Source organism: Sarcophilus harrisii, chromosome 2 (assembly GCF_902635505.1).
Source record: "Sarcophilus harrisii chromosome 2, mSarHar1.11, whole genome shotgun sequence".
Taxonomy (NCBI): domain Eukaryota; kingdom Metazoa; phylum Chordata; class Mammalia; order Dasyuromorphia; family Dasyuridae; genus Sarcophilus; species Sarcophilus harrisii.
Window position 1 is genome coordinate 631,656,456 of NC_045427.1, and position 12,843 is coordinate 631,669,298.

Genomic DNA, 12,843 nt, shown 5'->3' on the forward strand with positions numbered 1-12,843 from the left:
AAGGAAGCCCAAGGAGCTGCAATTTCTGCCGTCTAGGACCAAGCAAAACAAGTCAAATCCCCTTTTTCATGACGGGATTTGGATCAGTAGAAGACAGTTATTATGTCCCATCTCTGTCCCCTTCCCTATTCCCTCCATCAAGTCTTCCCCAGGACAGATATTTTTAGTTCCTTCAACAGATCCCATATGACAAGAACTCAAAGGCCTTCACCCTGCTGGGTGACCTTCTCTGGAGAGCCTCCAGGTCATCAGTGTTCTTCCTAAAATATGAATCAAACACAAGACTCCCAAAAGTTATCTGACCATATGTGGGGTTATCTTCTCCTTAATCCTGGACATGGCTTCTCCAGGCAGCCTGAAATTGAAGGTCCAGTGGTCTACAAAGGCACAAGGACAATCTTGTCCAGAGGAAGGTGACCATGATGTTGAAGAGTCTTGATACTATGTCATAATAATTCATATTTCTCTGTCATTTAAAGATTATCAAAGCACATTCCCCACAGCGATATTGTCTGTTAGAAAGGACAAGTACTAACCCTATTTTACAGAGAAGATGGAGACTCAGAGTACCTTCCCTCAGATCAAATAATCAAATGGAAGAACCAAGACCCAAATCCAAAGCCTCCAGCTATAAATTCAAGGCACTCTTGACTGTCTTTCCCTTCTTAGGGGAAGAAAACGCATGAGTTTAATCCAGAGAAGAGAGACATGAAAGGGAAAATGGATACAGTCTTCAAACACTTCAATAACAGTCATAAGGAAGAACTATTAGAATAAAGATTAAGAGGAGGAGCTGTTGGGTGGCCAGGTGATCTAATAGATAAGAGTGTTGAACCTGTAGAAAGGGAGACCTAAATGCAAATCCTGTCCCAGACTTTACTAACCATGTGACTGTGGGCAAGACACTTAATCTCCCTTAGAATCAGTTTCTTCATCCCTAAAATGGAGATAATAGGAAGTCTCTTATGGTCGTTTTTAGGATTCAATGAGATTGAATTTGTAAAGTGTTGTATAATAATAACCATAGCTAGCATTTATATGGAGTTTTAAGGTCTGCTAAGTGCTTTACAGATATCATTTCATCCTCATAACAACCCTGGGAGGCAGATGCTATTATCCCCATTTTATAAATGAGGAAACTGAAGATGAGAGGTTAAAAATTATTTGTCCAGCATTACACAGATAGATGTGAGATAGGATTTTATTCCAGACTTTCCCAATTCCAAATCCAACATTTATTTATGGTGCTACTTAGGTGTCCTTATCAAAATGCTAGCCATCATTATTATCACTCTGGACATTAATAAAGGATCACAAACTTAATATAAAAATGGACCAGAGAAGTTAGGGAGTCCAACCCTTTGATTATGCAGAGTAGGAAGGAGTACAAGGGAGGAAGGTGTCTTGCCCAACAGCATAAGTGACAGGAACTCAGTTCTAATCCCATTTCTCCTCCACTTTCCCCCATTTAAGCTGCAAGCTGGGGATCAATGTGAGTTGAGGAAAGAATGAAAGGTCAACGTCTTGGGGTTGAGGCCAGAAGCTCCCCAGATGAGGGTCTGATGACTGTGAATCATATAGACTTAAGGTGAGCATAAGAAGAATCCCAAATTCCAGGCTGAATTGGTGGCAGGGCTTGGGGATAATAGGATTGTGGGCAACCTAAATGTAGATGACAGTTAAATGGAAGGGCCACATGTGCCCAAGCAGCTATTCTTCCCAATATTGCTACTCTTCCCAGGCTCCATAATCCCATGGCTGTGGTTTAACTCCATATGCCTTCCCTTAAATGCTGGTGAATTGCTTCTGAAAACCCCTTCTGATTTCTCTAAATAAAATCAATGAAGAAGGGATTCAGGCCACATGGTAGAGATACAGAGGAAAGGTTGCTCTCTGCTAATTTTGAAGGGGAATAATTTCAGGGAGAAGAGATTGTAGTAGTCATCTCTCTAGGCCAACTCTCATTTTACATTTTCTGAAACCAAGAAAAGTGAAGTCACCTCACAGTCACATCATTAGTACAGGAAGAGTTAAGATTTGAACCCAAACCCTTTGTTCTAAATCTAACATCTTTTCCACTGCATATAAATAGTAAACAATGTATCTGGAATTCGAACCCAGGCACTGCCTCCAAATGAAATGCTTTCTTTATTACAGCAGAAGAATTCCTATCTCCAGACATAGTTGCACACCAGCACCCTTTGTTGACTTGTGTCTTATTTCTTTATATACCTTATAAGTCCCGTGCCGCCCTATAACCCTGTACCCACTGCTGTGCCCCAGTGGCCACCCTCTGCCAGCCCACTCCGGAGACTGAGATCTTCAGAGGGGAGGATGGATAAGTTCGGAAGTTGACATCAGAGTTCCAGAGGGAATCTTAGTAATGAATTTGGAACCACAGAGCTTGAGTTCTAATCTCACCTATATCATTTATTGCATGGTCAAGCTTGAGCAAGTCCTCAATCCTTTTAGGATTTCAGTTTCTTCCTCTATCAAATGCAGGAGATGGATAAGTTATTTCTAAAGTCCCTTCCAATTATAAATCCCAGAATTTTACAGTCAAATCTTTTCACTAGACAGAGTCAAATGGGTTTGAATCCTGTTCCTTCCAATCATGAGTTGTCATTTATCCTTTCTTGACCACTGTTCCATACCTGTAAATTGATGTTGTGGGACTAGATGACCTAAAGGTAATGTTCCACACAGGAAACAGACCTGAATCTTGAATATGACGATGTAGGTTCAAATGTTACCTTTGACACTACATGCATAATGACATTGGGAAAATCACTTTACATCCCTTAACCTCAATTTCCTCTTCTGTAAAATAAAGGAGATAGACTAGATAGACTCTTCCAGCTGGCACAAGGCTTAGAGTCAGAAAGATGAATTTAAATCCAGCCTCATAAACTTCCTAACTGTGTGACCCTAGGCAAGTCACTTTTCTGTTTTCCTCAGTTTCTTCATCTGTAAGATGGGGATAATAATAGTACCTACCTCCAAGTATTGTTGTGAGCTTCAAATGTGATAATAATTATAAAGTCTTTAGCAGTATCTGGCATTGTAAGTGCTCTATAAATGTTAGTTATCAACATCCTCCTCTTCCTCCTCATTATTGTTATTGTTGTTGTTGCTGTTTCTGAAATCCCTTCCAGCCCTAAATCTATACTTGTGCGATCCGGTATGAGGAAACTAGTCCCCAAATCAGACAACAAAACTTACTGAAAACCACACCTTAAATTATTGAGAATGCTGGGACTGGAGCCAATCCTCCCAATTCACACTCCAGTCTTCTATCTTTCATACTGTGCTACAGCTGATTAAAAATAAGCCATCAAGAACAAGGGACAAGAGATACACAGTAGCTATAAACCAAAAGACAGCTTTGTGGGAACCTCTGGGTGAGACAGCGGGTGCCAATCCAAATTTCCAGTCATGGACAGATGGCACATCTAGGCACTAGTAGGGTACAGACAGACGCTTCAATCACAGGTGATAAACTTTCAACCCCTGTGGTGCTAAATTGAGCTTTGAGGGAGGGGTATCCTGGCAGTGGGGCACCTTCATGCCCATATCTATGGTACATACAATAATCAAGAGGCAGGAAGAGCACAGGATCTAGACTATGGGACCTCTTGAACAAAATTTAACAGGGCTAACCAGTTAGGCTTCCTGGCCCATCATGAGGTTTCGTTTGGAGAGTGGCTGGCAAAAAACCTTGGGATCAACTACCCCAACAGGGATCTGCTCATTATTTTTTATCACCTTTGACAGATGAAGAAACCGAAATCTGAGGGGATTAAGGACTTCCCCAAGCTTGAACATGTAACAAATGACATAGATGAGATTGAAATTCGAATTCATCACTAAGATTCCTTCTCACTCTTAATTGTCCAACTCTGATGTCAGCTTCAGAACTAAGTCATCCTCACCTCTGAAAAGCCGTCTCCAGACTGTGTTAGCAGGGGGTGGCCATTGAAGCACATCAGTGAGTATAAGGTCATAAGGTAGTGCAGGGTTTATAAGGTATGTAACTAATCAGTTTTCTCTGATTTCTCTGAAGCTGTGAACCCCTTAAGAGCATGAGCTGTCTTTTATCTTTCTTTGTATCCCCCATTGCCTAGCATGGTATTTGCACAGAGTAGGTGCTTTAAAAATTTTATTTGACCGAGAGTCTAAATTCCTAGAGAATAAATGCTATTTTTGCCTTGCTTTGAATCTCTGGAGATTTGAAAAATGCCTGGCACATAGTAGGTGCTTAATAGATGTCTATGGACTGGGACTCAACTTTTTACATCATCAAATATTTATACCACCTCAATCCTAGCTCTTATACTCTGCAAATCTTAAAGGGCCAGTGAACCAAGATCCAAGTTATAGAGCTTTAAGATTTGCAAAGATCTTTCCTTGACAACACCATGGGAGGGAGGTATCATTATTATCCCATTTGGGGGATAAGAAAACTGAGGCTGAGATGTGACATGACTTGCACAAAGTCACAAGCTAGTGAATTCCAAATTACATCTTCTGCTAGATGTTCTGTGGAAATACCCTAAATCTAATGCTTGTTGTATCACCCCATGATGCCTTTTCAGAACTTTCATATTCTTGAGTTCTGAAAGGAAAAAGACAGAAAGGCACAGTGACGGGAAAGGAAGGGAAAACTTGGAGGAGGGAAAGGGTGAAGAGCATCAGAAAATGGAGATGTAAGAAGAAAGGAGGGAAAGAAGGAGAGAGAAGAGAGAGAAAGAATCATACCTGAGGAAGAAAGAGAAGGAAGGACATCCTAGGAAGGAGAAAGGGGAAACTAGGAAAAAGAGGGGGGGAGAAGAACAATGAAAAGGGAGTAGAGAAGGGGAAGAGTTGAGGGAAAGGAGAAGGGGAAAGAATAGTAAAAGAGAAAAAAGAAGGAATGAGGGGGAAAGAGAAGAAAGAGCAGAGGGAGAAAGAATTAGGAAACAGAATGGGAAGGCAAGTTAAGGTAGGAGGAAAAAAAGAAAGATTTGAGAAAATAAAAGTGAGTTAAGAAGAGGGAGAAAATGAGGAAGAACCTGAGAGAAGGGAGGGAAGAAAGGGGAAGGGGAGAGGAGAGGGTGGTGGTTGAAGGAAAATCAGAAGAATGAAAAAATGCAGGAGAAATGGAAAAGAGGGAAATACAAAGTAGGAATGGGAGAAAGCATTTGGAGGAAGCCACCATTCAATGAGCAAAGTTAAATGCCCAGCTTCTTCAGTACCGAGGACAGGGCAACCCCTTGGGGAATAATGTCTGCAGTTATACCTATATTGCTCCCTCCACGGGATCCCCAGTAGGGAAAGACTATCAGGTCAGATTAATGCCCCAAACCTGGCCAGCTTGGCCAAGAGGGCGAAGGTGCCTGCCTACAGGGGGCCCCCCGCTCTTCAGACCAACTATCCACTGGCTAAATCCTACTCACTCCACTGCTTGGGCCTCACCCCAATTAGAGCACTGAGTTTAATTGCCTGAGGTTGGCTGCCCAGCCAGGCTTAGATAACCTCAGCCACTTATTAGAAGGCTCCAAGCTCTGTCTGCCTGCTTCAATTTAATTTCAACTCAAATCCAGGTGAGGTAAAGGGAGTTCAGCATAGAGGAAAGAACCTTGGAATGGGTTAGAGTCATGGGGCTTTTCCTGACTACTTATTACTTATATAGCTGTGGGGGAGTTAATGATTTCTGAGCCTTAGTTTTCAGATCTGTAAAATAAAGATATCGAACTAGATCCAAAGTCCTTAATTGGAAGTCTGTGAGCTTGTTTCCCCCACCCCCAATATTCTAACAACTGTATTTCATAATCTTTTCTATTTTATTCATTGTTTTATGTGATTTTATACACTGGAAAACATGATTCTGAAAATGGCTCCTCAGACTGCTAAGAAATAAAGAAGTCTTGTCTTAAATGACCACCAAGATCTCATGAATCGTATTTACTGATCTCTGCACTTGGGGCCACACTGGAAATCAATCAATCAATTCAACAAGTTTAAGAATTTACTATGTGTCCAGCACTGGGAAGACAGAGAAGAAGCAGAACCATCCTGAACTTTTCAGAAGATGGGGCACAGGGAGAACAGGCACACACAGGAGGGTAGCCTGTAGTACATGGCTATGGGCACCAAAGATAGGGTGATGTTGCACTGGACTAGGCGTCAAAAGGCATAGGGTCAAATCTAAACTCTGCCGATCAGTAGCAGCAATGTGATTTTGCGCAAACCACTTCTCTCTCTGGGGAAGAGTTTCCTCAGTCTCCCTGCTTGAGAAGAAAGGAAATCACCTTGGATGATTTCTACAATCTCTTCCTTCTCTTGAGCCCTATAAATATTGATACAAACTGTAAGAATAAAGGAGACAGCATGGTATAACCAGGAGTGAGCAGAGCAGACTGTGGAGGAAGCATCCTGGGACCTGCACCTTGAACACTTGAAAGATTCAGTTTTACTGAATGGATGTCCATCAGTTGGAGAATGGCTGAATAAATTGTGGTATATGAAAATTATGGAATATTACTGTTCTGTAAGAAATGACCAACAGGATGATTTCAGAAAGGCCTGGAGAGACTTACACGAACTGATGCTGAGTAAAATGAGCAGGACCAGGAGATCATTATATACTTCAACAACAATACTAGATGATGACCAGTTCTGATGGATCAGGCCATCCTCAGCAACGAGATCAACCAAATCATTTCTAATGGAGCAGTAATGAACTGAACTAGCTATACCCAGAAAAAGAACTCTGGGAGATGACTAAAAACCATTACATTGAATTCCCAATCCCTATATTTATGCACACATGCATTTTTGATTTCCTTCACAAGCTAATTGTACAATAATTCAGAGTCTGATTCTTTTTGTACAGCAAAATAATGTTTTCGTCATGTATACTTATTGTGTATCTAAGTTATATTTTAATATATTTAACATCTACTGGTCATCCTGCCATTTAGGGGAGGGGGTGGGGGGGGGTAAGAGGTGAAAAATTGGAACAAGAGGTTTGACAATTGTTAATGCTGTAAAGTTACCCATGTATATATCCTGTAAATAAAAGGCTATTAAATAAAAAAAAAAGAATAAAATGAGATAATATTAATAAAGTACTTTGCAAACCTTAAAAAAAAAAAAAGAAAGATTCAGTTTTAAAAGAGGGATGAAGGAGATATTTCAAGTCAGACTCGATGCATGCAAAAACAGAAAGAGAAGATAAATGGTGGATATGTGAACAAGGCAGGTTAGGGAAGGGATTGCTAAAGGTGGAAGGATTGGGGACAGAAGGTAGAGAATCTTGAACATCAGGCCAGGGAACTGTGGTTTGATCCTATAAATAAAAGGCAATTACTGGAAGTTTCAGGCAAGGAGAAGAGACTTGATGAAACCAGTGTTTTCAGAGACTTATCCTGGCACTGAATGGAATGGATTAGAACAAAGAAGAGGGCAATGGAGGTGGGGGAAGGCTGGTTAGAAAATGAGGCTGCAATTCAAGCAAGGCATCAGAGATCAAAGGTCTAGACCTGATAGGAAAACATTTCAACCCCTTCTTTTGGTTTTAACAGATGAAGAAATTGAATCCCGAGAGGTTGTGATTGCACAAAATGGCATACAAAGTATCAGAAATGGGATTTGAACCCAGCTTTTCTGACCACTGCTATTATACCACAGATCATTAGGGCCTTGACTACATCAAGGGTTATAGGGAAGAGAGAGGGAAGAAATCATCTATATGGTGCATACTATGTGCCAAACACTATGCTAAGAATTTTTAAAAATAAATATTATCTTATTTGATTCTCAGAACAATCCTGGGAAGAAAGCACTATCATTATCCTGATTTTACAGTTAAGGAAACTGAGGCAAACAGAGGTTAGTTGAGGAGACTGAGGCAAATGACTAGAAGTGTTTGAGGTTGAATTTACTTCAGGTCTCCTTGACTCCTGATTACCAGCTGCCTCTTATGGGGACAGATTCCTAGGTATCATGGGGTAGTGCATGGGTTAGAACAATGACTATGAGTCAAGAGAGCTGGGTAAATTTCTCTCTGTTACTATTTCTTGGGCTGACTTTGGGGAACTTCTCCTCCCCCAGCTTTCTCATCTGTTAAACAAAAGGATTTGCTTCAATCAGGGGTTCTTAACTTGGCTTCTGTAAACTTTTTTATTTTCCCCAATTTTTATAACTATATTTCAATATATTAGATTTCCTTTGTAATCCCATATGCATTTAAAACATTATTCTGGGAAGGAACCCATGGACTTTGCCAGCCAGTAACAAAGAAGACCACAACACGTAGAAAGCTAGAGGCCTCTAACACCTTTTCTAGCTTTCAGTCTTCTGACCTTTGAAACTATCTCAGTTTGGCCCAATCCCATTTGGTTCTTCGGTTTCATTTGGAGTAGGCAGTGGAGGCAGAGGTTAGGGAGCAGCACTGTGCTCATATGAGCAGAGCATTTCTGGAACCCGGACCAGCTTGTGCCTTTCAGCTCATCCACCCTGTTTGCTTTAGGTGGGGCATCTTGGCTACCTGCTGAAATCTCAGGGCTGAATCTTCAAGATTCTTAGAATTGGGTTCCGGATTCTTAAGCCACTGGGGCAGGGAGCTGAGGAGCCATAGCCAGATGGAGCCACCTTCCCTTGGAGACAGGCTTCAGATGGTGTGTTCGTGCAGTGGGGGGAGGGAAGGAGTATGAAGAGGTGTGGAGGAGATGCAGCTATCCTGCTTGCTCTAGTGCAGGGTTTTTCTCTGTGCCACACGGTTCCCTCCCTCTGCCTCTCCTGTGGCCTCTAAAAATAAAGTCACTCATTTTAGCTCCTTGCTCCAGAGAAGATCTTACCAAAACAGAGATACCGAGCTGCCTTGTGTGGTGAGAAAAGCCCAGGTTGGGGAACCAGAAGCCAAGGACTGAAATATATCAGCTTTACCACGACCCCCCTCTAGGAGCCTCAGTTTCTTCAGCTGTATGGAGGTGGAAGGAAGCTTTACACACATCTCTTAGGTTCTTTCTAGCTGTGACATTTCATATTCAATGTTCTAAGATTCTTTCCAACTGGGACATTCTGGGTTCTAAGGTTCCCTCCAGTTCTGACCTCTTCTGTTCTAAAGTTCCTCCAGGATGTAGCATTCTATGTCCAATCTTCCAACTGGAACATTCTTTCCCATAGCTGAACATTCCCTCTAGCTCTAATATGCTGTCTGCTATTCTCTAGTTCCCTGTGATTCTGACAGGTTCTGTTTTAAGATCTCTCTCTCTCTTTCACATTCTACCCCAAATAGTCCAAAGCACTGGGTTAAGGCTCCAGGTTCTTCAGAGGCATCTGTTCATATCCCTACTCTACCAACCAGAGCTTTCTTTGAGACAGATACATGGCCCAGTCCAAAAAAGGCTGCATCTGGAATCAAAAGATCTGAGTTCAAATCCAGTTTTAGATTCCTAGCTGTGTGCTCTGGGCAAGACATTCAACTTCTGTTTAACTCAGTTTCCTAATAAGGATAATAATGGGGATAACAGCACCAACCTTGCAGGGTTGTTGTGAGGATCAAATGATATATTTGTACAAATGCTTAACCCAGGGCCTGGCATATAATAGGTGCTATATAAATGTTTAGCTCCTCCCCACTATTATTATGAAGTCTCTTTTGGCTCTAACAATCTCTGTTCTAAGATCTCTTCAGTCTATGACATTCCTATATTTTAATGTCTTTCCCCCTCTATTTTCTCATTCTATTTCCTATGACCTAAGGTCATTTCTACCCCGGATGAACATTCCATGTTCCATGGCCCCTCCAAGGGCTGCTGTTCAGTGATGCTAAGTGATGAGGGATTGATTACGCAATGGTGAGAAGTATGGACATGAGAAGGGTTCATGAGATAGACAGAGAGAGTACATGCTTTCACTCCTCACTAAGACATGTTCCTGGATAAAGCCCAAAGGTGTGCTATTTGCCCAACAGACCCCAAGTGGTAGTTCTGACTTCCTGTATGGAGGATGAGGGCAGTAGAGAGCCTGTGTGTGCACTGAGGTCTGTCCTGCAAATTGAAGGCGCACATACTTCCTCACACTCATACACACATTTTCCATTACAGATGGATTGTTGTTTTTTAAATTGGAAGTGGTGAGAGGAAGGACAATGTAGAGAAGACAGGATCAAAGAGGAGAGGGGAAGGAAAAAAAGAGGCAGCAAGAAAAGGTAGAGTAAGAATGAGGAGGTAGGTTAAAAAAAAAGGAGAGGATGGGGGAGAATATGGAAATAAGGGAAAGAAAGGAAAGTAGAAGTCAGGGAGGGCACCAAGGAAAGATAGAAGCTACTATTCCCTTATAACATTCATTAAAGTCCTATCATGTGCAAATCACAGGATATATCTACACAGACACACATATATGTAAATACAAAGTTTAAAAAGTTGTCTGTCTCCTTCTTTCTCCTCCCAAGGCCACCAACCTAGTTCAGACCCTTATCATCTCTAGCCTGGCTTATTATAATAGCCTTCTAATGTGACTCCCAACCCCAAGCCAGTAATTCATCCTCCACAGAGCTGACAAAAAATTTTTTGCTCAAAAAAAGTTCAATGGCATTAGTATAAAAAAACCCCTCTAGCTTCAGCCTTCCTTTCTAGACATTTTCTATACTCCCCTTCTTATATTCCACATTCCAGCTACACTTAATTCTTCATACACATTGCATCTCTCTCACAGGCTGTTCCCCTTCCTAAAATGCTCTCCTTGGCCCTAACAAATCCTAACAGATCTAACAAAGAAGCCTTGGCCTCTTGAAATTCCACACTTCCTTTCGCCCTATCTCCAGTAACCACATATGCTTTAGGCCGATCTCCCAACATAGTAGTCCTTTCCTCTCTTCAATTACATTCTATTTGCTTTGTATAGTTTTCAATTGACTTATCTATCCCCAACCTACTCTATTAGATTGAAAATCCCTTGTGGTCAGGAATTGCTTTCATTTATTTTTGTCCTTGCAGACTCAGTGCTTAGCACAGAGTCTGGTACACTTTTGTTCACAAAATAATGCTTGTTGAGTCAAGTCAAGTTGAATTAAAATGATCCCTACCCCTCTAGAAGCTTTTAGTCTATTAGGGAAAATAAAACATTGACACAGGAATCACTGCTAGGAAAAAGAATTTATTATTTGACAAAATTGTTTGGAAAATTTGAAAACAGTATGGCAGAAACTAGATATAGACCAACAACTCATACTATATACCAAAATAAAATTGAAATGGGTTCATGATTAGACATGAAGTGATACTGTAAAGAAATTAGGAGAATATGGAACAGTCTACCCATCAGATCTACAGAGAAGGGAGGAATTGATGTCTGAAGAACTAGAGAATATTTTGAAATGCAAAATAATTACATTAAATTAAAAAGGGTTTGCATAAACAAAACCAATGCAGCCAAGATTAGAAGGGAAGCAGAAAGTTCAGAAACAATTTTTATAGCCAGAGAGCCAGACCTCATTTCTAAAATATATAGATAACTGATGTAAATTTGTAAGAATGCAATTCATTCCTCAATTAATAAATAATCAATGGATCTGAATAGACAATTTTCAGATAAATAAATTAGGGTCATTATAATCATATGAAAAAATGCTCTAAATCACTTAGAGAAATCCAAATTAAGACAATCACCTCACACCTCTAAGATTGGCTAAGATGACAGGAAAAGATAATGATAAATGTTGGAAAAGATGTAGGAAAACTGGGACACTAATGCATTCTTGGTGTAATTGTGAAATGATCAAACCATTCTGGAGAACAATTTGGAACTATGCCTAAGGGCTATAGATCTGTGCATACTTTTTGATTCAGCAGTGGCTCTACTAGGTCTATATCCCCACAATATCACAAAAGAGAGAAAGGGACCTATATGTGCAAAGATGTTTGTTGCAGCTTTTTTTTTTTTTTGCAGTGGCAAGGAATTGGAAATTGAGTGGATACCCATCAATTGGGAAATGGTTGAATAAAGTATTGCATATAAATGTAACAGATATTATTCTATAAGAAATGATTAGCAGGCTGATTTCAGAAAAGCCTGGAAAGAACTAATGCTGAGTGATGTGAGCAGAACTAGGAGAACACTGCCTGCAGTAATAAGATTATGTGATGATCAACTCTAATACACTTAGCTCTTTTCAGCAATGTCCAAGACAATTCCAATAAACTTGGAATGAAACTGCCATTCACATCCAGAGAGAGAACTATAAGGACTGAATGTGAATCAAAGCATACTATTTTCAGCTTGTTTGTTTATTCGTTTTCTTTTTCTTTCTCATGTTTTTTTCCCCTTTTGCTTTGATTTTTCTTTCACAACCTAAAAATTATGGAAACACATTTAAAATGACTGTACATGTATAACTTCTATCAGATTTCTTGCTGCTTTGGGAAGAGGAGAACTAAGGAAGGGAGGGAGAAAAAAACTGGAACTCAAAATCTTACAAAAATAAATGTTGAAAACTATCTTGACAAGAATTTGGAAAAATAAAATACTATTGGGGGGATCACTGCTAGACAACATTACATGATGCATGTGTTAGACAAGGACAATCAAAATGCTAAGTGAGGTCCAAGGAGGGGAGATCGTAACTAACAGGGAAGATAGAGAAAGGCTTCCTGGAGAAAGTGGCAGTTCTGTTGACTTTAAAGAATGGGGAGGGATAAACAAGGGGAAGAAAGAAAGGAGGATTAGGAAAATATGGAAACTGATAGAGTGGCAGCGGGAGACAGGAATATTAGTCCCAGACTGGTGCAAGCCTTGAATGCCAACCCAAAGAAAGGGAACTTTGCTCAATAGGCAAAAATTAAAAAGTGTTGACCAGAG

The 12,843-nt window shown here is 40.5% G+C and overlaps 1 protein-coding gene across 4 annotated transcripts in view; it reads right to left on the reverse strand.

Annotated features, from left to right (window-relative positions):
- The window catches only part of LINGO1 (leucine rich repeat and Ig domain containing 1), a 493,542-nt gene that overhangs the window by 164,218 nt on the left and 316,481 nt on the right, over window positions 1-12,843 (reverse strand). The window lies entirely within an intron of this gene.